Here is a 9,318-nt window from a genome sequence, read left to right on the forward strand (position 1 = left end):
GAAAGTGAAAGTGACGTCACTTAGTCATGTCTGACTCTTTGCGACCCCATGGACAGCAGCCCACCAGGCTCCCCTGCCCACGGGATTCTTCAGGCAAGAATACTGTAGTGAGTTGCCATTTCCTTCTCCATTAATAGCATGACTGGTCACATATTAAAAAACTGATACTTGAGTTCATTCAGCAAATATTTATTGAACACTGCTGAGTATCAGGTACAGTTCTAGGCATTTGGCACATGTCGGAGAACCAAACAAATAAAGAGCACTGCCTTGAAGGAATGTAGATTTCTGTAAATTAGCAAATTATGTTAAAACAATACCTCTTTTCAAAAAAAAAACAATCATTCTCTTGATCAAATAGTTTTAAAGAAGAATTTCTCCAACAGTTCAAATTTTTTAGTTAGTGTGATCTTTATCAAATGGCATTGCCTTCACCATCCCCATCTCCATAAAGAAAACCTGCTAAATATATGTACCTCTTAATTTTCTATGAAATCAGAGCTTTGACTTTAACTGGTTACAACAATTCATATTTGTTTACCATTAAGTCTTTAAAAGTGAGTGCTATTTTTGGTCCTCACAGGTGTTCTTTTCATGAAGATGAGATAGCAGCAAATGATGTCAAAGAAATTAAAATAAATAATGAGTTTAAGAGACTGGTTATGCCCCTTCCTTGTGGGTATTTAAAGAAGAAAAAGGAAGATGTTTCTCATTGTAACACTGCTGCTGCTGCTAAGTCGTTTCAGTCGTGTCCGACTCTGTGCGACCCCATAGACGGCAGCCCAAAAGGCTCACCTGTCTCTGGGATTCTCCGGGCAAGAACACTGGAGTGGGTTGCCATTTCCTTCTCCAATGCATGAAAGTGAAAAGTGAAAGTGAAGTCGCTCAGTCATGTCCGACTCCTAGCAACCCCATGGACTGCAGCCTACCAGGCTCCTCTGCCCATGGGATTTTCCAGGCAAGAGTACTGCAGTGGGGTGCCATTGCCTTCTCCCATTGTAACACACTTGTATATTATAACACTGCTTTGCATATTACTATCAAACCTGTCGGGTGTCATTTCAATGTTCTTAGTAACTTCCTCATGTTTTGATCATAAGAGGTAGCAACCTGTTGCCAAGCTTGAGTATCTGTTCTCTTTCAATATGGAAGGACTGAAATTATCTGGTAGTTTTGAGTTCACTTACCTGTTATCTTTTTTTCCTGGCCGTGCTGCATGGCATACAGGACCTTAGTTCCTCAAACAGGGATTGAAGCCATGCTCCCTGCAATGGAAGCGCAGAGTCTTAATCACTGGACCACCAGGGAAGTCCCTCATAATCGCTCTTAACCTCAAATATTAAGTCTTCAGAGACACCTTGCCATATATTTACTGTATTTAAAATATCAAGAGAATGAAAGATATTAGTAGAACCATTAACATAGCAGAAAATTCTAAATGGTGTACACAGCCAAGCCAAACTTGTCACCACAAAATATCTCTTTGGCATGTAGACTATTTTGAGCTGAAAAATATCAAGGCCCAAAGGACTCAAGAAGGAATTTTGACCTTCCTCCTAATTGCCTTAAAAAAATTTAGATAGAGGGCCTCTTCCGGAATAGAGCTATCACCAGAGATATCTGCTAAGAATAAGGGCTAGGGTTGGTGGGGGGGAACTCAGCAGAGCCTAGAGATCAGAGTCCACTCTTTGTCCCATTGTCTCCATGAAGCCCAGCAAGCATTTAGTTCCCAAATAATTGCTTTTCTATCTTCATGTGGATAGTCTTTCTCCCCCTTGAAATCCCAAACCACTGCTGCTAACCTCCTCTTTTGTCTTTAGCTGAAGATGATATTTAAAGTGAGGGTTTCAGTCATTTTGGCAAATTTCTCAGTTCTTCTGGGTCTCTCCCATGTATACCTGCTATTAAACTTTTGTTTGATGTTTTCCTGTTAATGTATCTCATGGCAATTTAATTCTTATCCCAGACAAAATACCCTAGAAGCACAGAGGAAAATTTCTTCCTCCATGACATGAACATATTGTTTTCAGGCACATTACTACTTGACTTTATTTTTATAAGTTGATGTCAAGATTAGTAAGCAACTGAACTCAGACAATGCTTGTATTTGAATTTTCCTGTGGATTATGACAGGAAGTAGACATTGGAGGTCATGATCTCCTAAAGCTTGGAGAATAGCACAAAGCAAAGGTTGAATTAAAATGTTATCATATTAATAGTAGTTTAATTTAGTCACTCAGTCATGTCCGACTCTTTGTGACCCCATGGACTGCAGCACGCCAGGCTTCCCTGTCCATCACCAACTCCCGGAGCTTACTCAAACTCATGTCCATTGAGTCAGTGATGCCATCTAGCCATCCCATCCTCTGTCGTCCCCTTCTCCTTTGGCCTTCAATCTTTCCCAGAATCAGGGGCTTTTCCAGTGAGTCAGTTCTTCACATCAGATGGCCAAAGTATTGGAGTTTCAGCTTCAGCATCAGTCCTTCCAATGAATATTCAGAACTGATTTCCTTTATGATGGACTGGTTGGATCTCCTTGCTGTCCAAGGGACTCTCAAGAGTCTTCTCTAACACCACAGTTCAATAGTAGTAGCCACCATTTATTATGTATCTACTCTAGGCCAGGTACTTTATTATGCTACCTCATTTAACTGTAAATATTTTTACTTACTTTTTAGACAAATAAGCAGAGCTCAAAAAGGTTAAACAAGCCCTAGACTCTAAAGCATCTAGCTAATAATAGACAGGGCTGATATTTGAATTTTGGTTTAACACTGTAGCCCATATTCTTCCAAATATGCCACAAATCCAGTTCCTATAAAAGAGAACACAAAATTGGATTATTTTCAATGGCTGCCTGAGGGTCTAGACTTTGTGTCAGACAAGGTTTAAAGGCAACATCACCATGTGAGGCTGAGTGACAGACAAATTTCCAAGTTGGTGAAGGAGTAATTGGTACTACAAGGTGTCCAAAGAGGAGATTCAATGGATAGAATTAAACCAAACTAGAGCCATTGTTGTTACAGCTAAGCTCTTAGAGCCTGTAACCTCCTTAAAATAGCACCCTATTCTTTTAGCTAAAAGCCTGACACCTGTACTGCTCTGAGCCACAGGACTTTCCGAGGGGGTCCATAAGTAAAACAGGCTTCTCCTCTCATCTGAATTCCAACATTCTAAGGGGACCTAAACTTCAACAGGTTCTGAAGATGTAAGAAATCCAGCAACAGCAAGACAGGTGCCCTCATTTTTAAAACCTTATTCAAAATACCTGTCATCCTTGTCTTACCCTTGACATTGAGGGGGAAAGGAGCTGAAGATTCCACAAAGATAATAATTATGCTCTGCCATCCAAGAAGCCACAATGAGCTCCTGTATCAGGAAGCCAGGGTTTCTGCAGTATTCACTGGAATTTAAAGGACCAATTAATAACCCTCCCTTCTCTACTGGGTTCAGAACAAACTGAGAAACGAAGGGAGGGTTCACATGAAAGGTCAGAAGGTCAATTCGATTGCTGATGAAGCTGGATTTAGAGTAATATTTTAACCGAAGCCAAAAGGACTTCCTAAAATGCAGCTTTTCCAGGTATACTGACTTTCCAGAACTGTCTGCCATAGGCCCAGCTGTGCGTTCCCTGCCCCCACAGGCAGAAACTGCCCAGGAGCTCTGCCAGATAGAGAAGAAAACTTCCACTCCTTGGCAGGGCAGTTGCAAAGGGAGAGGGCAAAAAACACTGCCATATGCAGTAAGGGGCCTCTGCTCCTATGTCTGCCTTCACAGGAGGATCATGGTTGAACAAATGTCAGATTCTTGCTCTCACCAATCAGATAAACCAGTCTTCTTCCCATGGGTGGAGGAAATGGTGTAGAAAAGTCGAAAATTTAGTGCCTTCCTCCTCAAAGTCTACCCTTGGGCCAACATGGTCAACCTGGAAGCTTACTGGAAATAAAGAATCTCTGGCCCTATCCTCACTTACCTTACTTACTTACAATCTACTTTTTAACAAAGTCCTCTGGTGATTCGTATGCACATGAAAGTTTGAGAAACAGTGCTTAACAGAAGTGCTGTCACAGAGATTTCAGGACAGAGCAAAAGAATTTGCCCAATAGAATCTTAAAGGGGATGACCAGAGGGTCCAAAAGCCATCTTCAGTATTTCGCAGTGAAGCTTAACCCAATGTAGGTAACAGGATTTTAACAAATATTTGGGATTTTAAACTAAAGCTATAGTTCCAGTTGTCTCAAATTAAATGAATTAGGTAAATTCCTGGGCTACTTTGAGTGAGTCCTTGCCAAGGTAAAGACAGAAAAAATAGGAAAGAAAGTATGCTTTTTTTTAAGGAGTTCTTGGGGTCAAGCATATCAAGAACTGAGAACCACCGTCAAATGGAGGAATCTAAATGGAAAATCCTGCATAGGGTGCTTGTGTGGATAGTTCTTTGCCTATTTCTGGCTTCACTGAATCTATACTCTGTCATCTTCACTTTATAGGCAGCTTAGAGTTGCAAGTACAAGTTGAGAACTCTGTTGATGGCACAAGAGATGACACAGCTCTTTGACAGATTTTGTCTTATACAAGTCCCAGTTATTTACTCAATTCTTTGGTAACCCAAATATTATATATCATTTTCTCCCCTTGGTGGTCAGAGGTGCAATCAGTTCTGTGACATTCACACTGGTATAAACATAACCAAAAAGTTTTTTTTTTTTTTTTAATTGGAGTACAGTTTATTCACAACACCATGCTAGTTTCGGCTACACAGCAAAGTGAATCAGCCATACACACTCTTATACATACATACATACATACATACATACACTCTTATACATACATACATACATACCCACTCTTGCCAAAGAGTAATCTTAACCATGTTTATTTGTCTCTTCCTCAAATGCTAGTGGTAAATTATTGCCGGCAAAAGGCTCTTAACTCATTAGCCACAACCTGCCCTGTGTTTGAAAATTTCAACCTTGGGTTGTTTTCACAATCCTTCTAGGGCTCAGTGGAAGAACCTCTGCTTTACCGACAGCACACTCGACTCTTTTTCTTGGAGTTTGTACTACTTGTGATCTGATCTTTCTTCATGACCATTGATGGCACAAAGTGATAGATGGATGAAGCCTTCACACCCAGTGCTGACTATTAAAGAGTGCTTAGTTGATAAGAATAGAAATCATTTGCTCTTGCTCTCCAGAACCAAACAGGTATTACCTGGCACATTACAAATGAGCTATTCCATTTACTTAATGTTTCTCTTGGTTCCCTGTTAAGTATTTCAAACATTCTGATATTGCTCATGGTTCTTTCCTACAAAGTTCATTGAAATATTTTCAATGGCCATATGCCCAGTAACATATGAGTTACAGCTTTTTTTCCCCTCCCCCTTAACAGTATATATTTACACAGGGCCTATCAGCATATAACCTCAAGACACTTTGGCAATAAACTATTTCAGAAGCACACAGGGGAGAGAGAAGATGAATACCTAATTTTGATTTACTAAATGGCTTTTCTTCTTAAAATGAAATGTCAAAGGCCCACATTATGTGGGGAAAAAAATCATTTTCCTGATGTGCTGTTCCTCTTGTGTGAATCTGTCTTTGTTCTGAAACTAAGCTCACCTTAGAAGTCTTATCAGCATAGCACAAAGAAAATTAGACATTTAGTTACCAATTATCTGATTTATGGGATTAATATAAACTGCTTAGATAATCCAAGGCACAAAGAACCTTCTGAATGGTGATTTGAGTCAGTTACTCAGGAAATTAAAGAAATGTCATAAATTTTAATAGGTGGGGTACATTACTAACTTGTTTGTATAAGTTGACTGAATTTTTCTGGGGAATTTACCCGTTTTCACTTCATCATAAATTGTGTCAAACAAAGTCACCGACACCAAGCTGCTCTGATGTTTGAAAATGATTGCCTCTAATACTAAGATAATTTTATTTATAGAAAAAAAACTATTTTTAGCAATAATGACCAAATGGCTAATGGTCTATCCTCTAATATTTTGAAATAATGCATTCCACTTCCATTTGAATACCTACTTCTCTAAAGCTGTTACGTATTTTAGTACCACTTCTTGCTGACCTTGCATACAAACATTGATATAATGGTTTCATTTAAGTGTACATTTGGAAAACATACTCCCAAAATGAAAACTATCCTTTCAAATTATTTTTCCATTATAGTTTTGCTGTTGTTGTTGTCTAGTCACTGAGTCAAGTCCAACTCTTTTGTGACCCCATAGACTGTAGCCTACCAGGCTCCCCTGTCCATCGGATTTCCCAGGCAAGAATACTGGAGTGCGTTGCTATTTGTTCCTCTAGAATATCTTCCTGACCCAGGGATTGAACCTGTGTTTCCTGTGTCACCTGAATTGGCATGCAGGTTCTTTTTTTTTTTTTTTTTTTGATGTTTGCAAAGCTTTTAATTTTATTTTATTTTTAAACTTTACATAATTGTATTAGTTTTGCCAAATATCAAAATGAATCCGCCACAGGTATACATGTGTTCCCCATCCTGAACCCTCCTCCCTCCTCCCTCCCCATACCATCCCTCTGGGTCGTCCCAGTGCACTAGCCCCAAGCATCCAGTATCGTGCATCGAACCTGGACTGGCATCTCGTTTCATACATGATATTTTACATGTTTCAATGCCATTCTCCCAAATCTTCCCACCCTCTCCCTCTCCCACAGAATCCATAAGACTGTTCTATACATCAGTGTCTCTTTTGCTGTCTCGTACACAGGGTTATTGTTACCATCTTTCTAAATTCCATATATATGCATTAGTATGATGTATTGGTGTTTTTCCTTCTGGCTTACTTCACTCTGTATAATAGGCTCCAGTTTCATTCACCTCATTAGGACTGATTCAAATGTATTCTTTTTAATGGCTGAGTAATACTCCATTGTATATATGTACCACTGCTTTCTTATCCATTCATCTGCTGATGGACATCTAGGTTGCTTCCATGTCCTGGCTATTATAAACAGTGCTGCGATGAACATTGGGGTACACGTGTCTCTTTCCCTTCTGGTTTCCTCAGTGTGTATGCCCAGCAGTGGGATTACTGGATCATAAGGCAGTTCTATTTCCAGTTTTTTAAGGGATCTCCACACTGTTCTCCATAGTGGCTGTACTAGTTTGCATTCCCACCAACAGTGTAAGAGGGTTCCCTTTTCTCCACACCCTCTCCAGCATTTATTATTTGTAGACTTTTGGATCACAGCCATTCTGACTGGCGTGAAATGGTACCTCATAGTGGTTTTGATTTGCATTTCTCTGATAATGAGTGATGTTGAGCATCTTTTCATGTGTTTGTTAGCCATCTGTATGTCTTCTTTGGAGAAATGTCTATTTAGTTCTTTGGCCCATTTTTTGATTGGGTCATTTATTTTTCTGGAGTTGAGCTGTAGGAGTTGCTTGTATATTTTTGAGATTAGTTGTTTGTCAGTTGCTTCATTTGCTATTATTTTCTCCCATTCTGAAGGCTGTCTTTTCACCTTGCTAATAGTGTCCTTTGATGTGCAGAAGCTTTTAAGGTTAATTAGGTCCCATTTGTTTATTTTTGCTTTTATTTCCAGTATTCTGGGAGGTGGGTCATAGAGGATCCTGCTGTGATGTATGTCAGAGAGTGTTTTGCCTATGTTCTCCTCTAGGAGTTTTATAGTTTCTGGTCTTACGTTTAGATCTTTATCCATTTTGAGTTTATTTTTGTGTATGGTGTTAGAAAGTGTTCTAGTTTCATTCTTTTACAAGTGGTTGACCAGTTTTCCCAGCACCACTTGTTAAAGAGATTGTCTTTAATCCATTGTATATTCTTGCCTCCTTTGTCAAAGATAAGGTGTCCATATGTGCATGGATTTATCTCTGGGCTTTCTATTTTGTTCCATTGATCTATATTTCTGTCTTTGTGCCAGTACCATACTGTCTTGTTAACTGTGGCTTTGTAGTAGAGCCTGAAGTCAGGTAGGTTGATTCCTCCAGTCCCATTCTTCTTTCTCAAGATCGCTTTGGCTATTCGAGGTTTTTTGTATTTCCATACAAATTGTGAAATTATTTGTTCTAGCTCTGTGAAGAATACCGTTGGTAGCTTGATAGGGATTGCATTGAATCTATAAATTGCTTTGGGTAGTATACTCATTTTCACTATATTGATTCTTCCAATCCATGAACATGGTATATTTCTCCATCTATTAGTGTCCTCTTTGATTTCTTCCACCAGTGTTTTATAATTTTCTATATATAGGTCTTTAGTTTCTTTAGGTAGATATATTCCTAAGTATTTTATTCTTTCCGTTGCAATGGTGAATGGAATTGTTTCCTTAATTTCTCTTTCTGTTTTCTCATTATTAGTGTATAGGAATGCAAGGGATTTCTGTGTGTTTATTTTATATCCTGCAACTTTACTATAGTCATTGATTAGTTCTAGTAATTTTCTGGTGGAGTCTTTAGGGTTTTCTATGTAGAGGATCATGTCATCTGCAAACAGTGAGAGTTTTACTTCTTCTTTTCCAATTTGGATTCCTTTTATTTCTTTTTCTACTCTGATTTCTGTGGCCAAAACTTCCAAAACTATGTTGAATAGCAATGCTGAAAGTGGGCACCCTTGTCTTGTTCCTGACTTTAGAGGAAATGCTTTCAATTTTTCACCATTGAGGATAATGTTTGCTGTGGGTTTGTCATATATAGCTTTTATTATGTTGAGGTATGTTCCTTCTATTCCTGCTTTCTGGAGAGTTTTTATCATAAATGGGTGTTGAATTTTGTCAAAGGCTTTCTCTGCATCTATTGAGATAATCATATGGTTTTTATTTTTCAATTGTTAATGTGGTGTATTACATTGATTTATTTGTGGATATTGAAGAATACTTGCATCCCTGGGATAAAGCCCACTTGGTCATGGTGTATGATCTTTTTAATGTGTTGTTGGATTCTGATTGCTAGAATTTTGTTAAGGATTTTTGCATCTATGTTCATCAGTGATATTGGCCTGTAGTTTTCTTTTTTTGTGGGATCTTTGTCAGGTTTTGGTATTAGAGTGATGGTGGCCTCATAGAATGAGTTTGGAAGTTTACCTTCCTATGAAATTTTCTGGGAGAGTTTGAGCAGGATAGGTGTTAGCTCTTTTCTAAATTTTTGGTAGAATTCAGCTGTGAAGCCGTCTGGACCTGGGCTTTTGTTTGCTGGAAGATTTTTTATTACAGTTTCAATTTCCATGCTTGTGATGGGTCTGTTAAGATTTTCTATTTCTTCCTGGTCCAGTTTTGGAAAGTTGTACTTTTCTAAGAATTTGTCCATTTCTTCCAC

This window comes from Bos indicus x Bos taurus, chromosome 9 (genome assembly GCF_003369695.1).
Source record: "Bos indicus x Bos taurus breed Angus x Brahman F1 hybrid chromosome 9, Bos_hybrid_MaternalHap_v2.0, whole genome shotgun sequence".
Taxonomy (NCBI): domain Eukaryota; kingdom Metazoa; phylum Chordata; class Mammalia; order Artiodactyla; family Bovidae; genus Bos; species Bos indicus x Bos taurus.